We start from the raw sequence: 22,346 nt of genomic DNA, 5'->3' as shown, positions 1-22,346 counted from the left end.
GTATGTGAACTGTGAACTTCCAGATGTTCAAGCTGGATTTAGAAAAGGCAAAGGAACCAGAGATCAAATTGACAACACCCACTAGATGATCAAAAAAGCAAGAGAGTTCCAGAAAAACATCTACTTCTGCTTTATTGATTACGCCAAAGCCTTTGACTGTGTAGATCACAACAAACTGTGGAAAATTCTTCAAGAGATGGGAATACCAGACTACCTGACCTGCCTCCTGAGAAGTGTGTACGCAGGTTAGGAAGCAACAGTTAGAACCAGACATGGAACAGACTAGTTCTAAATCAGGAAAGGAGTAGGCCAAGGCTGTATATTGTCAACCTGCTTATTTAACTTCTATGCAGAGTACATCATGCAAAATCCCAGGCTGGATGAAGCACAAGCTGGAATCAAGATTGCCGGGAGAAATATCAATGACCTCACATACACAGTTGACACTACCCTTATAACAGAAAGTGAAGAGGAACTAAAGAGCCTCTTGATAAAAGTGAAAGAGGAGAGTGAAAAAGCTGGCTTAAAACTCAACATTCAAAAAACTAAGAACATGGCATCCAGTCCCATCACTTCATGGCAAATAGATGGGGAAACAGTGGCTGACTTTATTTTGGGGGGGCTCCAAAATCACTGCAGATAGTGACTGCAGCCATGAAATTAAAAGACACTTGCTCCTGGGAAGAAAAGCTATGACCAACCTAGACAGCATATTAAAAAGCAGAGACATTTCATTGCCAACAAAGATCCATCTAGTCAAAGCTATGGCTTTTCCAGTAGTCATGTACGGATGTGAGAGTTGGACCATGAAGAAAGCCGAGTACCGAAGAAGTGATGTTTCTGAACTATGGTGTTGGAAAAAACTCTTTAGAGTCCCTTGGACTGCAAGGAGACCCAACCAGTCCATCCTCAAGGAGATCAGTGCTGGGTGTTCACTGGAAGGACTGATGTTGAAGCTGAAGCTCCACCACTTTGGCCACCTGATGCGAAAAGCTGACTCATTTGAAAAGACCCTGATGCTGGGAGGGATTGTGGGCAGGAGGAGAAGGGGACAACAGAGGATGAGATGGTTGGATGGCATCACCGACTTGATAGACATGAGTTTGAGTTAGCTCCGGGAGTTGGTGATGGACAGGGGGGCCTGGTGTGCTGCAGTCCATGGGGTCACAAAGAATCAGACATGACTGAGTGACTGAACTGAGGAACCAACATGAAAACAAATAGGAAAAAGAATGTGTATCTGTATAACTGAGTCACTTTGCTGCACAGCAGAAATTAAAAGAACATTGTAAATCAGCAAAACTTCAATAAAACAGAATGAAAACACCTGAAACAGTTCCTCTCAGAACCTACTACATTTGGTTTGGGATCTCCTGTTTTTCGTGAACTGCTTGCGGGCAGAGAAAATCTAAGCGTAGCTACTTGTCCTGCTCAGCTGGGCACACACACCACAACTTTCCAGCTCCAGAACCTGCCAATCATGACCACTGCAGAAGTTAAACCTCACATTTGAAGATTCACTAACTGAAGCACCATTCCACGTTTGCTGAAAATGTATTCACCTCAGACTTTTAAGTCAAAGGCAACTTACTTCTTCAAGGTAGAAAAATATCTCTTTTTATAGATAAATCACGACAAAGGCAAATACCATGATGCCCAGATCCTCAATGTCATTGACAATTCATTGCCTCTTACAATATTCATTCTTTTGACACTCATTTGATGCCTGCTGCTGCTGCTGCTAAGTCACTTCAGTCGTGTCCAACTCTGTGTGACCCCAGAGATGGCAGCCCACCAGACTCCCCCGTCCCTGGGATTCTCCAGGCAAGAACACTGGAGTGGATTGCCATTTCCTTCTCCAATGCATGAAAGTGAAAAGTGAAAGAGAAGTCGCTTAGTCGTGTCCGACTCTTAGCGACCCCACAGACTGCAGCCTACAAGGCTCCTCCGTCCATGGGATTTGCCAGGCAAGAGTACTGGAGTGGGGTGCCACTGCCTTCTCTGCATTTGACTCCTACTACATGCCAAGTCCCTACCAGCCCAGGTAATGGGATACACAGGTGGGTAAACCGATCTGCTTTGAAGTCCTGGCTATGGTGTTGCTCTGGAAGACAGCACCATGAACTTGCTAAAGTCTGAAGTCTCTCATTTCAGACACACGGGCCTTTCTCTGTCATTGCCGCATTTCTCTTTTCATCATCCTTACACTCAGTGAAATCCCAGTTCTCTTAGCTGAGACACACAGTGCGCAACTTGTGTTCAGAAAGTCTAATGAATCAGTGGTTCTGCTTCTACTTTGACTCAGCTGCTGCTCCTAAGCTACTCGTAAGTCACACAGTCAGGAAAACCTACTACCACACAAGCAGCTGCACCTTGTCAGAAATCAATACATCTGTCAAATATTAATCTTGGTTTGGTTTGGATTTTGACTTGATCTTACAAGGTCCCAGTGGGACCGAATGGACTGGCACTCAGCCTCCTTCCACATAACTAATGCTCTGCACGTCACCGTATCACTCACTCACTTATTCATTTTTTAAAATGAAATGTATTGAAAACCTACAATGTTTTATCTGCCGAAGACATAGTAGTCAACAAAACAAAGAACTCTGCTATTTGGAATTAAATTCTAAGCAGAGAGAGAGAATAAATGATAAAAATAACAAGTAAGTAAGTACATAAGGTTTTGAAGGTGATGACAGTTATGAAGAAAACAGCAGGCTAAGAGAGGCTGAGAGAGTATAGAGTTTAAAGGAGAGAAAGGGGGCAAGCTGAGATCTCAGATAAAATGACCACAGGATCCTTGGTGGGAAGGTTGCATGTGAACAGGACTTGAAATAGACAAAGGAGCATCAGCCCTGCAGACCTGGGGGGAAAGACATTCAAAGCCAGGAAAGCAGCCCAGCTCAGGACTTTCAATGTGACCCTCACCGCAATCGGAAAACAGAGGTGGGACTCGGGCAGAATAACAGATCAGACTGGAGCTTTAAAAGATCACCACAGCTGCCATATTGAAAAGCTAGTACTTAACAAAGAGCGTTTAGCGAGTGCTGATTTTTCCTTTGGCCGAGCTGGTGTGTCTTGTGGGGTGCCAGCTCTCCGGTTGGGGCACACAGGCTTGGCTGCCCCATGGCAGGGGGAATCTTAGTCCCCCGACCGGGGACAGAACCACACGGCCTGCACTGGACCACCAGGGAAGTCTGCAAGGGCTTATTCTTCAGACACAAAAAATCATTCCAGCCCAGGACAGCCAACATAATCCTGAAAAGGAACAAGGCTGAAGGACCGACATCGTCAAGACGGCGAGGTGGTGGTGAGGAAGCAGACAAGCAGGTCAATGGAAATGAACAGGGAACCCAGAAATAGAACAACACAGATCTTGACAAAGCAGCAGAGACAACCCAGCAGGGAAAGGATAGTCTTTGCAACAAATGGTGCTGGAACAACTGGACACTCACAGGCAGAACAAGTGAATCCAGGCACAGATGTCTCACAAAAATTAACTGAAAATGGATCACAGGCCTAATGTAAAACTACAAAACTTCGAGATGATAACATGGAATAAAATCTGGGTGACTATGGGTTGGGTAGATGACTTTATAATAAATAACTTTATAAATAAATGATGACTTTATAAATAAGACAGTCCCTGAAAGAGAAAAGCAGTAAGTTGGACTTCATTAAAATCAAAAACTTCTGCTCAGCAGAAGATACTGGAACGAGAAGGAAAGGACCAGGCACAGAATGAGAAAACATTTGTAAAATATGCATTTGAAAAAGGCCTTTTATGCAAAATAGACAACAGACTCTTAAAACTCAACAAGAACTAAACAAACAACCCAAATGAAAAGTAGCAAAAGGTCTGAAGAGGCGCCTCTCCAAAGGAGATGTACAGATGGCAAGTAAGCGCATGAAAGGATGCTCCACGTGGCATGTCATCAGGAAACGGCAGAGCAGGACAATGAAGTATCCCTGCACACCTATTCCAAGAGCCAAATCCCAAACACCAGACAACTCCAAGTGCTTCGAAGAGGGTCAACCAACAGAAATCCCCAGTCGGTGTTGACAGAAAGGCAAAAAGCAGAGGCACTTTGGAAGACAGGTTAGCGGTTTCTTACCAAGCTAAACACAGTCTTATCATGCAAACCATAAACCATGCTCACAGACATTCACTCAAAGGAACTGAAAACTCATATCCACATACAATGTGCACATGAATGTTTATAGCAGCTTCATTCAGACTTGACAAAACTCAAAAGCAACCACGATGTCCTTCAGCAGGTGAATGAATAAACATCCATCCAATGGCGTATTATTCTGCAATAAAAAAAAGTGAGTGAACAGGGTAAAAATTTATTCTTTTTTTATTTTTGATGCTAAAAAAAGAAAAAGAAGGAAAAATGAGGGACTTCCCTGGTGGTCCAGTGGCTAAGACTCTGTACTCCCAATGCAGGGGGCCCAGGTTCGATCCCTGGTCAGGGAACTGTTAATAGACCCCACGTGCCACAAGTAAAGACTCCACAAGCCACGACTAAGAGCTGGTGCAGCCAAATAAATGAATCAATGTTTTTTTAAGGAAGAAAAAGTGAGCTACCAAGCCAGGAGAAGACAAGGAGGAAACTTAATAGTATATTGTTAGGTGAACAAAGCCAGTGTGAAAGAGCTACATGGTTCCAACTATGGAACATTCCAGAAAAGGCAGAGATATTGAGACAAAAAAAGGCCAATGAGGGCAGGGAGGAAGAGAGGGATAAACAGGTGGAGGACAGGGGATTTTTAGGGCATTTGTCAGACCCCAAAGAGCTTTACAACACTTTAACTATTGACTGTGCTTAATAATAATATAGCCATATTGGTTCATCAATTAAAATCAATATGCCACACTAATACAAAATGTTCATTGAACAATAAGGAAAACTGGGGAGAACAGGGTATGTGGGAACTCTCTGGACCTTATGCCCAACTCTTCTGTGAACTTAAAACTACTCTAAAAGCCTATTCATTTAAAAAATTATCCCTGCCCTCAAAATGCTTACTCTCATTTACTTTATTATCCACTTTCCACCCACTTCCAAAATGGAGTTCAGATGAAATACACAGATAAGGGAACTAAAAGTAGAAATAAAGTAACACAAGCCATGAGAAAGGCAAGCAACACAACTATTACACAACTTCAAGCAAAAGAGTTCCTTTTCAACATTCCTTCGCTGACTTCCCTCCACCAAACCCCACCACATCTGTCATCTCTCCACGCACCGATCTGCCCGTCACAGCACCTACTGCAGCTATAACTTTCCAGGTGTAACAGCTCCTACCCCAGCCGTAACTTTCCAGGTGTCTGATGATCTCATTGACGCCTGCCCACGTCAGACTCCATAAGAGCTGGTGAAGGAGTCAGAGGGAGCCACAGTAACCAGGAAGCGTACGTCTGCAAACAGACTAAGGTGCAGAAAAGTTCAGCAATGAAAAGTTTCAACTTAAAACTGGCAGAGCCAGGATTTCCACACCTGGACTGTTAGACCCCAAGGCTGAGTGGTCTCAGTGTTACACGAAAAGTATGACGAAATTTTTGTGCTATATGTTCCCTTCAAGCTGTCAGAGGTAGCAATACAATAAACATAACACACAGCTGTAAGACAGATAACCAAAGTGACCTTCTATTCAGCACAGAGAACTCTATATCCTCTAACTTATACAGGAAAAGAATCTGAAAAAGAGTGGATTCAAGTATATGTATAACTGAATCACTTTACTGTACACCTGAAATTAACCCGACATTATAAATCAACTATACTCCAATAAAAATTTTTAAAGAATAAAACAAACACGACTTGGTGCTTAAGGTAGAAATCAGCCTAATTTAACCAAAAAAGACCATAACTGCTTCTAATTTCAAAGCCAGTCAATAAATTAAAACCCGGAGTGTGAGACGCCCTATTCCATCCCCTGCGTCTCCCCAGAGCTGGGTCTACTACCCATGGGACATACCCCTGGCGGCAGAGCGCATGACTCTATCTACTGAGTCCTGTGACGTAATGAGGATTTGAAAAGACGAACTAGACTGTTACCCGCACTGGTTTTTGCTGAACCCTTAAAATGGGACTCTGGGTAAAACCTGCCATCTTTAAACATGGAAACAAAGAAATAACCAGCCAGGAAACTGAATTATTGAGGAGTAAGGTAGGAGCTGGAGAAAGGAATGCTCTATTTATAAAATCTCTCTGGACTTTATATGCACACAGCCTTAGAGCTACCACATCCCAGAATAATTTAACTTTTAAAAGGACTCTGGCCATACAATTACCAGGAGAGATCTTAACAGCATTCCTGTTAGATAATAAAGTCTCTTCAAAAGGGAAGAGAATGATAAACATTACCTAGGAAAACTGGGTATTATTTTAGAAGCTCAGAAATTCTCTTCCACAGGGCCCCCAATTTAGACAAACACTAATCCTCACACCAGCTATGTGACTAAAATTGTCTGCAAAGAGCAGTTGTTCAACTGACGTTGTGGCTGCATCTGTAATGTCATAGTTAAAAAATGTGGTGTCATTTAAGGAGATGTTAGAATTTTTTGAACCTAGAGAAGTAAAACATCTAAAAACATTAAATTGCAAAAATTGTTATTTCTAGCAATTCTAAATATATAAATAATCATCAAAGAAGTACAAAAACTCCGGGTCAAAATATTCAAGTACGTGTTTTGGTTTTGAGTTTTTATGGGAAAAATGCTGAGACTCCGTTTTCAGAAATGTAGAAATATCTGCACACAAACTACACATGCAAAACAACAAAATCCATCACAACTAGAGGACAAAATTGCAGTAAACACTGAGTGTCATTAATAGTTGGGGATCGTAGGTTTCTCCAAGAATCTGATAAAATCAGTGGGCTTTCTTCCAAGTGCACACAGAAGGTGAAAACGAACACAAAATTTTACCTACATCCTTAAGGAGGGTATGACCTTTTAACCTCTGCTTAAAAACTTCAAACCTGGAGAAAAATCCCACTGCAAGATTATGTCAGAGTCACAAGGCTCCTGCTCTGGCCGGTGAGCTCATGGGACAATGACTTAAACATAAAGCGAGAAATACTCCAGCGAGAAAGGAATACCAACACGACTAATAAAACGCACTCTGAAAGGGAAATCACAAAGGAAGCAGGGAAAAGCTGCACCTTATACCGTGGGTCAGGCTATTTTAAACACAAGCACTGGGCCAGGCGAAGAGAGCTGAGCCATCCGAATCTCAGCACTTACATAGCATGATTTTAGATGTTTAGTCAACTTCTGTTCTATAAGCACTTAATCCTTTGGTAAAACCAAATGTCAGATGCATATATTAAGAGACATTGGGTAAATTTTCAGTATAACATCTGAATTCTTTTACAGCAAGGAAAATAAAATTCACAGAAGACTTAATTTAATAGCTGAATCATGAGAAGTTGCTTGCGATGCTGTTTTTATACAACGACGCTCCAATGTGCTGGGGACCGCAGGCTGGGAGGCATGGCTGAACCGACCTTCCGCAGCCCTGCCTTGTCCGCTACTCACTCTGCAGCCTCCTGACACTGATCAAGGCACTGCCTTGCAGCCTCTCAAGTCTAAAAGACTATAAAATTAAGAGAATGAACAACATGCTCTTTAAAACTCCAAAACTGTTTTGATTTTCATTCCATGAGGACATCACAAGTGAACAATGAGAGTCAGTGGAACAGAACAATCAGAATCACAAATAATTCTGTCCCGGGGGACTACGCTGGCAACACAGACAGGGGCCAGAGCGCCAGAAGGCACAGCCAAGGCGTGTGTCTCTCGGCCACTGCGCTGGCCGCCCCCACACAGTACCCCTCGGGGTCACCCCCGTAGTCCCCGTTTCCGGGGTTCACACCTATGCAGTCTCTTCCGTCATGGGATCACCTACACAAAGCAGAAATGACACGTCTCTCTGGGGTCAGAGCACAGACGACAGGGCCCCCCTGCGGGGTCCACTCTCTTCCCCCACCCTCCTCAGTCTCCGGTGGCCCCGCTGCGAGCACCTGAAGCTTCCAGACAGGTGAGCACAGAGGCTTCCAGGGACAGGTGAGCACTGGGGCCTCCGGGGACAGGTGAGCACTGGGGCCTCCAGGGACAGGTGAGCACTGAGGCCTGGGGGCGGGGACCCAGGGCACCGCAGAGCCTGGAGACCTGGACGACAGACTCCCAGCCGAGCTACCCCAAGACTCCTGGTGAGTCAGTAGAGAGTGACTGTTCAAAGCTTCTAGGGGGTTGAGTGATTTGTTATACAGAACACTGCAGCACCACGGATGGATCTAGAGATGATCCCACTAAGGAAGTCAGATGGGGAAAGACAGACACCATATGATACGGCTTATACATGGAATCTTAAAAAATGATACAAATGAACTTCTCTACAATAGAGAAACAAACTCACAGACAGAGAAAAGAAACTTATGGTTACCAAAAGGGAAAGGTCAGGGAAGGAATAAACTAGGAGTTCAGGATTAAAATATACACATGACTATATATAAAATAGATAACCAACAAGGACCATACAGCACATGGAAATATATTCACTATCTTCTAATAATCTATAATGGAAAAAACTCTGGAAAAGAATATAGGTACAGGCATACAAATTCTAGAAAAGAATATGTATCTACATAAATATGTAGATATATATATCAGTCACTAAGTTGTGTGCGACTTTTGTGACCCCATGGACTGTAGCCCATTTTGTCCATGGGGTTTCCCAGGCAAGAACAATGGAGTGGGTTGCCAGGGATCAAACCCAAGTCTCCTGTATTGCAGGCACATTCTTTACTGCTGAGCCACCAAGGAAGCCATATATATAATAGATACATTTTATATATATATATATATATATATATATATGAAACTGAATCACACTACTGTATACTTGAAACCAACGCAACACTGTAAATCAACTACACTTCAATAAAAACTTTTTGTTACACAGTAGATCAGAACACTGGTACCGCTATCTCCTGGGCCTTACAAGCGACTGGTCACCAGTGAGCTTTTCTTCCCGGTCGTCCAGTATAACCGCCCCACACACGCTCCTTCACTTCCTCTCCCCCGCCTAGACCTGGCTCCCCTGTATCTCACCGCTACAAACACCACAAAAGCCCACACCCAACACACAGAAGGCTGCTTTCTACACACCTCTGAACCAAGGACCCCAAGCTCAAATGTACACAGGAGACATGCGGGCAGGGTCGATGGCCATGGGGAGGTGGGCCACGTTCAAGGCGACAGGGTGAGACCTGCTTCAGGGGCGTCTTCCGCTCAGCTTCTGCCAACTGTCACCATGGACCCCGTGGGCCCAGAATTACTGGATGGCCTGTTCAAGAGGAGCGTAAACTCTGAATTTTTAAATAAAATCTGCCAACTTCTAAATATTGGTTTAAAATTTTATAGCAGTTCATGAGATACGCTCCCTTATTCAGCCTGTGAGCTACCAGTTCCCAGTGTCCACACTGGATGACTCTTTCTCAAATCTTTCTCTTATCCACATTCCCCTGCTCACAATCTCCAACCTACCAGCTGCCTAACTGAGACAAAGTCACTCTGCAAGCTTTGACACACCTCTTCCCAGGACCCCTGCTTACCCCTTCAGTACTCTGGTCTCCTTCCGAACGTCCTATGTCAGCCGACAGACCTCCCAACTCTCCCTGGAAGAACCCTGCACCTCCCACTCCCAAAGTTCTGGTCCACGGCCCATCCATACCCCATCCATGTTTAAAACCAAACTAGACTCAGTGAAGTCAGTCAAAGAAATATCATACCCTTATCACTCATATGTAGCATTTACTTTTTAAAAATGATAAAATGAACTCTTTTACAAAACAGAAATGGACTTATAGAAAGCAAATTTATGGTTACCAAAGGGGAAAAAGTGGGGAGGAAATAAATCAGGAGCTCAGAAAGGATACACACTACTATACATACTCAATAATGACCCACTCTATAGGCCAAGGAACTCTACTCAGTATTCTATGATAACCTACAAGAGAAGAATCTTTTTAAAAAATGAATATATTATGTGTATGATTGATTCATTCTGCTGTATACCTGAAATACAACACTATAAATGAACTATACTCCAATAAAATGTTTAGAAACTAAAAAAGTAAAACCAAACAAAATGCCACTTCCTCCATCAAAGCCTCCTGACTCCCAGCCATCTTCTGAAGTCCTGCAGCAGAGAACTGTGAGGATATTAATGCAATCATCAACCTCAGATCAGGTCAGTGACTCTCAGTACCATCTTGAACTTGCATTTGAACTTGGCATATTCACTCAGCTTTTCAAACCTGAGTGAAACCTGTACCTTGTTCAGGTTTTTTTTTCCTTGGGCACCAAAATCACTGCAGATGGTGACTGCAGCCATGAAATTAAAAGACGCTTGCTCCCTGGAAGAAAAGCTATGACAAATTTAGAGTATTAAAAAGCAGAGACATCACTTTGCCTACAAAGGTCCATACAGTCAAAGCCATGGTTTTTCCAGTGGTCATGTACTGATGTGATACTTGGACTATAAAGAAGGCTGAGTATCAAAGAATTGATACTTTCAAACTGTGGTGCTGGAGAAGACTCTTGAGAGTCTCTTGGACAGCAAGATCAAACCAGTCAATCCTAAAGGAAATCAACCCTGCATATGCACTGGAAGGACTGATGCTGAAGCTCCAATACTTTGGCCACCTGATAAGACAGCCAACTCACTGGAAAAGATGCTGATGTTGGGAAAGATTGAGGACAGGAGGAGAAGAGGGCAACAGAGGATGAGATGGTTGGATGGCATCACCGACTCGATGGACATAGGTTTGAGCAAGCTCAGGGAGATGGTGAAGAACTGGGAAACCTGTCACGCTGCAGTGCACGGGGTCACAGAGTCAGACACAGTGGAGCAGACAACTGAACAACAACAACAAATACTGTTCAGGAATGATTCTGTGATATCGTATGTGCGACACTCTGCATTCAGCGCATTCATAACCAAAACGTGCAGAAGTCCTCACTTACTGAACTGTGTTCTAAAGATTATACAAAGACGAGACACAATCCCTGACCTCAAAAAGCTCACAGATTCTTAGGAAAGGGAGATGCAAACAGCGTGATCGGTGCTGAGGGTCACAGATGCAGCTACAATGGAGCTCTTTCAGGAAGGAAAGAAAGAAGCGATTACAGCTGAATCACAACTACAATGAGGCACCTCACACTGGGCAGAATGGCAATCACCGGAAAATCTACAAACAGCAAACGCTGGAGAGGGTGGGGAGAAGAGACAATCCTCCGACACTGTCCGTGGGGATGTAAACCGGTGCAGCCACCATGGAGAACAGTACAGAGGCCCTCAAAAAACTGAAAATAGAGCTATCATATGAACCGGCAATCCCACTCCTGGGCATCTATCCAGACAAAAGTAATTCAAAAAGATACATGAAACCCCAAAGTCCACTGTGGCACTATTCACAACAACCTCACAGTAATCAAGACACGGAGACAACCTGAATGTTCATCGACAAAGAAATGGATAAAGATGTGGTACAGACAGACAGCGAAATATTACTCGGTCATAAAAAGGAATGGAACAATGCCATCTGCAGCAACGTGGATGCACTGAAGTGATCATACTGACTGAAGTCAGGAAGAGAAAGACACCACATGACATCACCCACATGGAGACTCTAAACTACGACACCAGTGCGCCTATCTATGACTCAGAAACATACGCCAAGACACAGATGACCGACTTGTGGTCGGCAGGGGGAGGGACGGAGTCCACATTAGCAGATGCAAACTATTGCATACAGGATGATGACGAGCAAGGGCCTACTGTGCAGCACAGGGAGCTATGCTCAGTCCACTACAGGAAGCTACACTGGAAGGAGTATACAAAGAATGTGGGTATACACATACACATACACACACGTGTAACTGACTGCTGGACAGCAGAAAGTAACACAACATTGGAAATCACCTATATTTCAATTTTAAAGAAGGTGATAGCTGAGCTGGGCTGGGACTAGTCAACAGTTACCCCCAATAAAGAAGCCTTCCCAGCCTTGCTCAGCCAGGAGGGGGCCTCTGGGCACTGCCCACTTTGCACAACTGGGGCATCCCTGCATCCCATCAGTGATATAAACTGCTTTGTTATTTAACCTCAAATGTCTCATTCTTACCTCTAAACAAAACTGTAACCATCACCATTATCCATATAATGGGTGCCAGGTACTATTACACCTATTAACTGAAAGCCAGTCTAACATTTTATGATTCCAAAATACCAGACCCACTCTTAAACCAGAAGATTTCAAAGGCCCAGTGCTGAGATCTTAGTTTCTCAAACTGTCTCCAAAAAAAAGCGCCAAGGCTCCTGGGAGAAATGGATGATTCAAAGGGTGGGGCAGGGAAGATACAAAATAAGCCTAGAACATTCAGTAACATCAGAACAAAAGAAAGTGCTCAAAAAACAAGGCAGGGAGACGGGTCAAAGGCATACAGACACACAGCTCCTGAAGGACCTCCTAGCAGTTAACAGCTTTTAATTTTCTGAGTGAAAAAGAGAGCTCTAAACTTAAGCTTTATACTAAGACTTTATACTAAACACTAACCTAAGCTGTTGTTTTTCTTTCGGGGGGAGGGGGTCTGCCCTGGGTCTTTGTTAGGGCATGTGGGCTTGGTTGCTCCTCAGAATACAGGGTCCCAGTTCCCACATCCCCTGCGCTGGAAGGCAGACTCTTAACCACTGGACCACCAGGGAAGTACCCTAAACTACTCAATTTTATTTTGAAAAGCTTTCAAAAACTTTTCTTGCTCACTAAACCCCCTTTATCACATCCAAAGATTTTATTTTGAATAGCATTACAAAAACAAATTGTCTCTTCAAAGGTCACAGTCAAATCAAGACCTGGAGGAAAGTAAGTTTCAAGGTTCTACACACTGTGACAGCTTCATCTGAAATGCTAACAGTTAGGGGAGCAGAACATCCAGGCAAATACTAACGTGCACTCACAGGGTCCCTTATGCTTTACACAATAAGTTACTAGAAACTGAGAATGAAGGCCTTCCCCTGGTGCGTACTGGCTAAGACTCTGTGCTCCCAGTGCAGGGGGCCCAGGTTCGATCCCTGGTCAGGGAACTAGATCCCACATGCTGCAACTAAGACCTAGTACAGTCAAGTAAATAAATATATTTTAAAAAATAAATTAAGAAGGAACCCTGTTCATCTTTAAGCAGAGATGAGCATGTACCTTTACCGCTGATTGTTTTTTCCTTGAAAATGGCCCCCAGTACTTAACCTGAATGAACTGTGGTTTCTCTATACAAACTGTCATTGGCAGGGAATTCAACTGAGAAACGTAAGGCCTAAGAAAGCAAGGCACCCATGTCTTCAGGAGAGCCAGCAACTAGCAAACCCCTTGTCCAGACTTTAAACCAATTCAGAAGTGGAATAAAACAGATGAGCACTAAGAGCAACACTGCAACTGGACAGATACGAGGGGAGAGGCGAGAAGGCAAACAGGAGCCCAACTGGGGACACTGACCACCCCCAGCTCAACACGGACGGATACGAGGGGAGAGGCGAGAAGGCAAACAGGAGCCCAACCGGGGACACTGACCACCCCCAGCTCAACACGGACGGATACGAGGGGACAGGCGAGAAGGCAAACAGGAGCCCAACTGGGGACACTGACCACCCCCAGCTCAACACGGACAGATACGAGGGGAGAGGCGAGAAGGCAAACAGGAGCCCAACCGGGGACACTGACCACCCCCAGCTCAACACGGACGGATACGAGGGGAGAGGCGAGAAGGCAAACAGGAGCCCAAATGGGGACACTGACCACCCCCAGCTCAACACGGACGGATACGAGGGGACAGGCGAGAAGGCAAACAGGAGCCCAACCGGGGACACTGACCACCCCCAGCTCAACACGGACGGATACGAGGGGACAGGCGAGAAGGCAAACAGGAGCCCAAATGGGGACACTGACCACCCCCAGCTCAACACGGACGGATACGAGGGGACAGGCGAGAAGGCAAACAGGAGCCCAACCGGGGACACTGACCACCCCCAGCTCAACACGGACGGATACGAGGGGACAGGCGAGAAGGCAAACAGGAGCCCAACTGGGGACACTGACCACCCCCAGCTCAACACGGACGGATACGAGGGGACAGGCGAGAAGGCAAACAGGAGCCCAACTGGGGACACTGACCACCCCCAGCTCAACACGGACGGATACGAGGGGACAGGCGAGAAGGCAAACAGGAGCCCAACCGGGGACACTGACCACCCCCAGCTCAACACGGACGGATACGAGGGGACAGGCGAGAAGGCAAACAGGAGCCCAACCGGGGACACTGACCACCCCCAGCTCAACACGGACGGATACGAGGGGACAGGCGAGAAGGCAAACAGGAGCCCAACCGGGGACACTGACCACCCCCAGCTCAACACGGACGGATACGAGGGGACAGGCGAGAAGGCAAACAGGAGCCCAACTGGGGACACTGACCACCCCCAGCTCAACACGGACGGATACGAGGGGAGAGGCGAGAAGGCAAACAGGAGCCCAAGCTGGGGACACTGACCACCCCCAGCTCAACACGGACGGATACGAGGGGACAGGTGAGAAGGCAAACAGGAGCCCAAGCTGGAGACACTGACCACCCCCAGATCAACAGACTGACCCCCCAGCCACAGGCAGTAGGTGCCCCTGGGGTGGAGGGGTGTGGGTCCCTGAGCACTTGCAGCCGGGGGGCCACTTCTCATCAGAAACTCACCAGTCAGGCTGGGGCCTCGGCCTCCGCCCTCTGAAGAGGGTGTCCCCACCCCCAGAAGCAAGCATCAGGCGTGGGAATAAGCATCTCCCCCACTAGGCAGCAGGGAAAAAATCATCATTTTGCTGCATCTTGTTAGGTATCATGAAAAATATTTTTAAATGCACGTGAAAGTCTAGCCATTTAAATACGCACATTCCTTGGCTCAGGATTTCACGGCCAATTTATGCCACAGATGTCAAAGCAGAAGGACTGAGTCAGTGTGAGAAGTGGTTGATTCCATCGAACTGGGGGTCTTTCCTTTCTCTCTGCCTCCTCTAAACAACACCATGAATTAGAACAAAAGGAAAACAAAACTGTCCAGGGTCTTATTGTGCAGAACTGAGGCAGGAATACAACAGAAGGATTGCAGAAAAACAATATACACATGTATGTACATAACTGACTCATGTTGCTATACAGAAGAAATTAATACAACACTGTCAATCAACTATACATCAATTTTTTTTTAATCAAAACAAAAGGATTGCAGATCTGGTGGCCTACTGATGCGTGCTAAGCTGCTTCAGTCGTGTCCAACTCTTTGCAACCCCATGGACTCTGGCCCACCAGGCTCCTCTGTCCATGGGATTCTCCAGGCAAAGATACTGGAGTGGGTTGCTATTTCCTACTCTAGCAGATCTTCCCAACCCAGGGATTGAAGCCACACTTCTTATGTCTCCTGCACTGGCAGCTGGGTTCTTTACCACCAGGGCCACCTGGGAAGTCTTTGCTATTCTTAGATACATCTTGAGTTAAAAATGTTCTAGGACTGGGATGCCTGGAGCGTGATACCAAGAGAAAGAATAATCTGGAACTTCAGGGCTTACAATAAACAGAGAAGTCAGCATACAGTAGGTCTTTGGCTTTTGTATGGGCTTCTCTGGTGGCTCAGATGATAAAGAATCTGCCTGCAATGTGGGAGACTTGGGTTCGATCCCTGGGTTGGGAAGACCCCCTGAAGAAAGGCTACCCACTCGGTTATTCTGGCATGGAGAATTCCACGGATTATATTTAGTCCATGGGGTCACAAAGACTTGGACACGACTCAGCAACTTTCGTTTTCATATATATATGGCTGCTGCTGCTGCTAAGTCACTTCAGTCGTGTCCGATTCTGTGCGACCCCATAGACAGCAGCCCACCAGGCTCCCCCGTCCCTGGGATTCTCCAGGCAAGAACACTGGAGTAGGTTGCCATTTCCTTCTCCAACGCATGAAAGTGAAAAACCAAAGTGAAGTCGCTCAGTCATGTCCGACTCTTAGCGACCCCATGGACTGCAGCCTACCAGGCTCCTCCATCCATGGGATTCTCCAGGCAAGAGTACTGGAGTGGAGTCCCATTACTTCATGGCAAATGGATGGGGAAACAATGGAAACAGTGACAGACTTTATTTTCTTGGGCTCCAAAATCACTGCAGATGGGACTGCAGCCATAAAATTAAAAGACACTTCCTCCTTGGAAGAAAAGCTGTGACAAACCTAGGAAACCCATTAAAAAGCAGAGATGTTACTTTGCTGGCAAAGGGCCGTATAGTCAAAGCTATGCTTTTTCTAGTAGTCATCTATGGATGTGAGAGCTGGACAATAAAAAAGGCTGAGTGCTGAAGAACTGATGCTTTTGAACTGTGGTGTTGGAGAAGACTCTTGAGAGTCCCTTAGATAGCAAGGAGATCAAACCAGCCAATCCTAAAGGAAATCAACCCTAAATATTCATTGGAAGGACTGATGCTGAAGCTCCACTACTTTTGATACCTATGGCTAAGAGCCGACTCATTTGAAAAGACCCTGATGCTGGGAAAGATTGAAGGCAGGAGGAGAAGGGACGACAGAGGATGAGATGGTTGGGTAGACTTAACCATCCATCTGACTCAATGGACACGTTTTTGAGCAAACTTCAGGAGATGGTGAAGGACAGGGCAGCCTGGTGTGCTGCAGTCCATGAAGTCACAAAGAGTTGGACATGACTGAGTGACTGAACAACAATAACTAGTTGGCAAGTTCTTATTCACTGAAACACTGAAAATTTTAAATTGTAAAGCACCATCGCAGACTCAGAACTATGATAAAAACAACATTCTTGTATGATTGAGTTACCATGTACCAGGCATTCTTCCAAGAAGTCTAGATGCAGTAACTCATACCCACCTCACAACAACTCTCTGAAGTGCACGCAGTGACCCCTCCCATTTATAAGTAAGGCATGAGGGTGCTCCAACTCTCAGAGCAGAGATGGTGCAACAGATCTGGCATCTGGGCTGCGATAGTGAACATGCCTAAGATAAAGGCACCTGAGGTATAAAAATGCTCTGTTCACAGAAGTTAAATTTCAGATGAGTAAACTGATGGATGCTCAGAGAGATACAGTAATTTAACCAAGGTTACTTAAATCAAGACTTGAGGTAGAAGGTCAGTCTTCTCCAAAACAAACTAGACTAAATGCTTTGCATTCCTAGACACTACACAAATTGATACAAAATAGCTTAGTTATTTTATGAGCTTGAGTATTTCATTATTTAAGACTGGTTGAAATTCTCATCAAAGTTAGCATGGAAAAATATAAAACACTGTAACATACACCACAAAAGATAAAATTAGACTCCCATCTCTTCAGAATGAAACTCAGAGCTCACAGAGAAGCAGACTAATTTACTCATGGGCATTTTGATCATCTTATCTGAAGATTATTAAAGACCAAATAAATGCCAGATTTAAAAAAAAAGGGGGGGGAAGAAAAAGAAGCATGGCTATAAAGAGGTTCTAACACGGAATTGTTTAATGACTTTCTCTGTATGGGTGAGTAATGTTAACTTGATAAAATGAATATTAGAAAAGAAAGGCAACTTTCATGACATATACATCTAAACAACATTTAAATTTAATTAGGACAGTCATAAAGATGCTACCAAGTTTTTCTTCATCAAATATTTTGAGAAGCAAAAGTTTATGAAATACGGAATTGTATATAATACTCTTCTATTAGTTGGCATCCAACTTTTGAAAAAAGGGCTAGAATAATTTACATGATCAAGAGACCCCCTCTCTCTGTGATTTCCCTGGTGGTCCAGTGGTTAAGAATCCACCTGCCAATGCAGGGCACACGGGTTCAACTCCTTGTCCAGGAAGACACCACAGGGCACGGAGCAGCTAGGCTCCTGCACCCCAGCTCCTGAGGTCCGGAGTCCGCTCACCACAGCTGGAGAGCAGCTCCCGCACGGCGCAACTAGAGAAAGCCCACGCAGAGTAACAGACACAGCGCAGCCAAAAATAAAACTAAACAAATCAATTAAGATAAAAATTTGAAAATAAAACCAAGACTTTAAAAAGGGAGAGAGAATTCATCTGTTACAGTGGCTACAGCACAATCCGTAGTTAAAAGAACCTGAGTTCTGTCGTTTATACATAGAACATAAACGTTTTCAAGTGTTAACAGAATCAAGGTATTCTTCAATCAAGTTTTATCCCCACAACCAATAGAGAGCTGCACAGCCAACAGAGGGCTGGATCTCTGTTTCAGTAAAATGATGGACGCACCATAATCTAACCAATCCTCTAAAACTAAGCAATCAGAATTGCTTCCAACTTTTCATTATTATTATCAACAGGGCTGTAAACTAATACCCTTGTTAAACATTTATGCACAATTTTTGCATTGTAACAAATTCTTGGAAGCGAAATCTCAGTTAACATGAATATGTACGTTGTCCTGTGGAAAGATTGTATCACTTTTAGTCTGTGTATCTTTTACTCTTTTATCTTTTAGAAACACTGAAATAGCACAATATAAAATACATGTAAGTCTACACTAAATTTTTAAATATGTGTATATAATAACCATAGACATAAATGTTAGTATGTGTTTATATATACATAAATGTCTATTATACAGACAGTATCTTGTAAACTATTGTGCTTTTTATTGCAGTAAAAGATTTGTAACATAGAATTTACCATCTTGACCATTTTTAAGGCTATGGCTCATTAGTGCTAAGTATGTTCACACTGCTGTGCAGCCAGTCCCCAGAACCTTTTCCTCCCAGACACTTCACTCGTTAAATGATGCCTCCATTCCCGCCCCCAGCCCCAACCCGGCCCACCATCCCTGGTAAGGACCCTTCTACCTTCTGTTTCTGTGAATTGCATTGGAGAAGGAAATGGCAACCGACTCCAGTGTTCTTGCCTGAACCCCAGGGACGGGGGAGCCTGGTGGGCTGCCGTCTATGGGGTCACACAGAGTCGGACATGACTAAAGCGACTTAGCAGCAGCGGCCACCTATAAGTGGATGAAGACAGCATCTGTCTTTCTGTGACTACCTTACTTCTCCCGGCATAATGTTCTCAAGGGCAGTCCCTGTTGTCCCAGATGTAGGACTTCCTCCCTTACTAAAGCTGGTCACATCCCACTGCCTGTACAGACCACATTTTGTTTATCCATTCTGCCGTCGGCAGACACTCAGGTTGCTCCCAGCTCTCTGCGATTGTGAGTGGTGCTGCCGTATAAAACACAGTGCCTGTTTACAAGTGTTCATCAGCACAGTGAGACTCTATGCAGAAGTCCTCAGCGCAAAGAACTCCGATCATTCCAGGAAGGAGGGTGAAGAATTCCCCCTGACACCTTCTACAACTTCCACTTACTGGCTAGACCATAATGTACCACTATGAGTGCACTGGAAAGAAATCACTCATTGGCAAGAAAAATTAACAACTGTTATATCCCCTGGGTAGGGCTCAGTCCTACCCTCCCCAGCGCTCAGTCCCTGGGCTCCCACACCGAGCATGGAGGTCAGGACCACCTGTGGGAATGGGAGCCCACCTCACCTGCCCGGACGAGGTTCGGGGCCCCAGTCCCCCAGCCCTGGCAGGGGTGCCCCCACCGTGCTCACGGCTGCCCCCTGGGGTTCAGACCCCACCTCTTAGAGATGGGCCCGCTGTCACACTTCCCGACCATGGCTTCACTGCAGATCCTTTATTTCTCCAGAGCTAGGACTTCTGATTTACCAGAAAATAAAGCTAAAAGGTATTTTTTTGTGTGTCTAACCCTCTATGATTTCTCACTTATAGTGATGAAAGTGAAAGAGAACAGTGAAAAAGCTGGCTTAAAGCTCAACATTAAAAAAACTAATATGGCATCTGGTCCCATCACTTCATGACAAAATAGATGGGGAAACAATGGAAACAGTGACAGACTTTATTTTCTTGGGCTCCAAAATCACTGCAGATGGTGACTGCAGCCATGAAACTGAAAGACACTTGAAAACCTATGACCAACCTAGACAGCATATTAAAAAGCAGAGATGTTACTTTACCAACAAAGGTCTATCAGGTCAAAGCTATGGTTTTTCCAGTGGTCATGTATGGATGTGAGAGTTGGACCATAAAGAAAGCTGAGCGCCAAAGAATTGATCTTTTTGCTATGGTGTTGGAGAAGACTCCTGAGAGTCCCTTGGACTACAAGGAGATCCAACCAGTCCATCCTAAAGGAAATCAGTCTTGAATATTCATTGGAAGGACTGATGCTGAAGCTGAAACTCCAATACTTTGGCTCCAAGATGACTGACTCATGGGAAAAGTCCCTGATGCTGGGAAAGACTGAAGGCGGGAGGAGAAGGGGACGACAGAGGATGAGATGGTTGGATGACATCACCAACTTGATGGACACAAGTTTGCTCACAAGCTCCAGGAGTTGATGATGGACAGGGAGGCCTGATGTGCTGCAGTCCATGGGGTCACAAACAGTTGGACGTGACTGAACTGAACTCTGGGAGATAGTGGGTGTTATCATGCTCCTTTTACAAAAGGGAAACCGAGACTCAAGACTGCATTCGCCAACTACTCAATGTCACAAAGTTTGAACAAGCCAATTTCAAACTTAAGTCTGTTAAGTTGAAAGTTTATGTTCTGTTCACTATTTTATTCACTATTTTACAAACTGGCTTGTTAATTCTCAGTCACTAACAACACCTACCATAGATTTTCTTTAAAAAAACTTATTCTTCTTAAAATATCAAGTTGACAGACTTTGGGCAGCTTACCTTTTCTTCTCATTCAGAAATCTAGGGGAAAAAAAAAAAACACATATCTTTTTCCTCCTTTTGGGCGCTCTCTAAGATGTCATCAGTAGCTAAATATATTTGCCCTGTATAATGACTTTGATTTGTTCAGAAAGAGACTACAGCTTGCGGTTGGCAAGCTGGAAATTAAACACATTTTACTACCTTATTTTCGAAATTACTCATGAACTGAAAATACGCCATTAACCACACTTCGGCAGGAGGAGAAGGGGACGACCGAGGATGAGATGGCTGGATGGCATCACGGACTCGATGGACATGAGTCCGGGTGAACTCCGGGAGTTGGTGATGGACAGGGAGGCCTGCATGCTGCAATTCATGGGGTCGCAAAGAGTCAGACACGACTGAGCGACTGAACTGAACTGAACTGAACCACACTTCTGGATGAAACGGTCTACAGCCATTCTAAGAAAAATAAAAGCCAGTTTGTACTAGTCCATTAAACCTGAGAACGTCCAGTGATTACAATGTTCAAACAAAAGAAAGCAGCCAGACCCTTTCCACAAAAGAAATCTCTCCGCCCTGCTCGTGACCAACAATAGCAAAGACATCGCCCAAAAGGGGTGCTGCTGAACAGAGGGTAAACGATCAGCCTGGAAAATTCCTCCACACTGGGGAAGGCTGAAGGTGGGAGACAAGGAGCAGAGATACCTGGAGTGAAAATGTAACCAAGGCCAAGACAGCAGGGGGACGCAAGCAGCTGACTCTAAAAGCTGCCTTAGATCTGGGCCACCATTTATGCCTACATCAAATCCCTCATCCTTTCATCTATTTCCAGTACGCAGCCTGGGAGAGCCTCCAGACCTTGACACCGAATGAGGCTGGTAAGGATAAGATGTAGTAACAGAGGCGCTGTTCCACGTATATTGTAGGAAAGAGCAATTAGGTTATATACAAATGCTGGTAGGAACCAAAAGGTTACATCAGAAGAAGGTGAAAAAGAACCCCATGATATCAGATTCAAATAGTGAGCATCACTAATAAATTTATGACTTAAAAACAGGCTTCAGCACTATTTATAATAGCCAGAACATGAAAGCCACCTAGATGACCATCAACATGAAGACGGAGTACAGGTATACAATGGAATATTACTCAGCCATAAAACGGAACGAATCTGAGTCAGTTCTAGTGAGGTGCATCAATCTGAGCCTGCTATAGAGTGAAGTAAGTCAGAAAGAGAAAAACAAATATCATATATTAACACATATGTATGGAATCTAGAAAAACAGGACTGAGGAACGCATCTGCAGGGGACAGACAGAGACGCAGATGTAGGGGAGGGACTTGCGGTCACAGCAAGGGAGGGAGAGATTAGGACAAGCTGAGAGAGCAGCCCTGACAGGCACTGCCATGTGTGAAGCAGGTCGCTGGTGGGAAGCTCCTCTGCAACACAGGGGCCCAGCCTGCTCTGTGATGACTTACAGGG

The 22,346-nt window shown here is 44.8% G+C and overlaps 1 protein-coding gene and 1 non-coding gene across 28 annotated transcripts in view; one reads left to right on the top strand and one right to left on the bottom strand.

Moving 5' to 3' along the window:
- The window catches only part of DST (dystonin), a 514,523-nt gene that overhangs the window by 329,532 nt on the left and 162,645 nt on the right, over positions 1–22,346 (bottom strand). The window lies entirely within an intron of this gene.
- TRNAG-CCC (transfer RNA glycine (anticodon CCC)) lies at positions 4,411–4,483 on the top strand. Its single transcript has one exon. It is a non-coding gene; the product is annotated as a tRNA-Gly (tRNA).

Source organism: Bos taurus, chromosome 23, assembly GCF_002263795.3.
Source record: "Bos taurus isolate L1 Dominette 01449 registration number 42190680 breed Hereford chromosome 23, ARS-UCD2.0, whole genome shotgun sequence".
NCBI classification, from domain to species: domain Eukaryota; kingdom Metazoa; phylum Chordata; class Mammalia; order Artiodactyla; family Bovidae; genus Bos; species Bos taurus.
Note: the sequence above shows the minus strand (reverse complement) of the source record. Positions and strands in the feature narration are given on the sequence as shown.